This window comes from Pistacia vera, unplaced genomic scaffold, assembly GCF_008641045.1.
Source record: "Pistacia vera cultivar Batoury unplaced genomic scaffold, PisVer_v2 Contig320, whole genome shotgun sequence".
NCBI lineage: Eukaryota > Viridiplantae > Streptophyta > Magnoliopsida > Sapindales > Anacardiaceae > Pistacia > Pistacia vera.
The window spans coordinates 719,275-721,513 of NW_022196136.1; the positions used below are offsets into that span (position 1 = coordinate 719,275).

The 2,239-nt window shown below is 38.4% G+C and overlaps 1 non-coding gene across 1 annotated transcript; it reads right to left on the reverse strand.

Moving 5' to 3' along the window:
• Positions 1-870: 870 nt before the first annotated feature.
• LOC116137207 lies at positions 871-977 on the reverse strand. Its single transcript, XR_004129132.1, has one exon. It is a non-coding gene; the product is annotated as a small nucleolar RNA R71 (small nucleolar RNA).
• Between the last annotated feature and the right edge of the window lie 1,262 nt (positions 978-2,239).

Here is a 2,239-nt window from a genome sequence, read left to right on the forward strand (position 1 = left end):
ATTAGCCTTTTAAGTACGTAGCAATTTTTTTTTTTCGCTTTAGCTTAAATTCATCCCGCAAATCCAAACATTTTTCATTTTCTCTAACTTGTCAAACAATTAGGAAAATCAATGCTTAACAAACAATCCCCATAGGAACGATACTTTACTTATCACTTTATTACTTTTTGCGACTAGTGCACTTGCTGCACATTGCATGTTGTAATTACAACGCATCAAGTTTTTGGCGCCGTTGCCGGGGATTGATTTTTTGTGTTAACATTGAACTTTTCTTGTGTTAGCTAGATTAGAGTTTAATTTTTGTTTTAATTGTTTTCTAGTTTAAGTTTGCTATTTTTCTTTGTTAGCTTTCGATCTCACACCTTCTTTCTTTTTGTGTAGTTTATGCGAAAAGCTAGACGTCATCCAGTCATTCCTATTGATGTAGAGATTGAAAAAACCGCAAGAAGACTTAACAAAGAAAGAAGAGAACGAGAGGCTATAGCCATTGAGATGGCGGAGAATAGAACATTGAGGGAATTTTAAGTACCTATGGTTGATGGCAGTGGTCCAAGTATAACTAGGCCACCAGTGCAAGCCAATACTTTTGAAATAAAGCCGGCAATCATCCAGATGATCCAACAGTCGGTTCAGTTTAAGGGAGATTTGAAGGAAGATCCAAATTCACACATTGCAAATTTCTTGAAGATCAGCGATACCTTCAAATCAAATTGAGTGTCACATGACGCCATCAGATTAAGATTGTTTCCTTTTTCATTAAGGGATAAAGCAAAAGGATGGTTAATGGCACTACCACCAGGAACAATCAGAACCTGGAATGAATTGGCCTAGAAGTTCCTCACTAAATACTTTCCTTCAATGAAATTTGCAAAGATGAGAAATGATATCACATTGTTTCTATAGGATGAGACTAAACAGATGTATAAAGCTTGGGAAAGATACAAGGAACTACTAAGAAAGTGTCCACATCATGGGTTGCTAGTTTGGATGCAAGTCCAAACATTCTATAATGGGTTGATGGTTAATATGCAAATGATGGTGGATGTAGGATCTGGAGGAGCATTGCAAAACAAGACACTTGAAGAAGCTTATGAGTTGCTTGAAGTTCTGGCAAGTAACAATTATTAGAGACCGAATGAGAGGATGCAGTCGAAGAAGTCTATGGATCTTCATGAAGTTGATGCTTACACGGCCATTTCAGCCCAACTTATAGCACTTCAGAAGTAATTGGGAGGTATGCAAGTGAATTCTATTCAAGCATCTCAACTGACTTGTGATTTTTGTGCAGGTAATCATGTGAGCAGTGAATGTCAAGTGGGGAACACCTTCACTTTAGCTTCATCATCATTGAAACAAGTTAACTACTTGGCAGGGAATCAAAGACAATAGAACAATCCTTATTCCAACATGTTCAATCCTGGTTGGAGAAATCATCCAAACTTGTCTTGGGGCAATCAGAATCAGCAGAATCAGCAACATAACCAATGGAATCAAAGAACAGTGCCAAACAATCAAATGGGGGTGAATAATCAACCAGGGGAGCAGAGGTTGTCAAAATTAGAGGATATGTTTGAAAAATTCATTCAAGAGACCATAGGTTTCATGAGTGAGACGAGGCAACTTTCAGAAACCAAGGGGTGCCCATTCGGAACTTGGAGGTACACGTGGGGCAAATAGCAAAATAGCAGAAAAATTGAATGAGCGACCACAAAGTTCCCTACCAAGCAACACAGTGACAAATACATATGAACAAGTGAATGTAATAATGCTACAGAGTGGAATAGTCTTGGTAGAGGTGGAACAAACAGGAAAAGAAGAGAGCCCACCAAAAGGCAAGGAAGATTCTGATAAAGAAGTTGACGAAGAGATCATTGTTGAAGAGAAACCAACAAGTCCCAGGGAAGATGAACCAAAGTGGGAAGAGAGGGAAAGGCAAAAGAAAGAAAAATTGTCATTTCTTGAGATACCACTAGAGTTGGCACATCACACCCCTCTTGTGCCTTTTCCTCAGAGGCTTAGAAAGAAAAATCAAGATAAGCAGTTTACAAAATTCATTTAAATATTTAAAAAACTGCATATTAACATTCCTTTTGCAGATGCCTTGCAACAAATGTCGAGCTACGCAAAATTCCTCAAGAAAATTCTGTCGAACAAAAGGAAGTTGGAAGAGGAGGAAACCGTGATGCTTATGGAGGAGTGCAATGCCATTCTATAGAAGAAGCTGCCACCGAAACTCAAA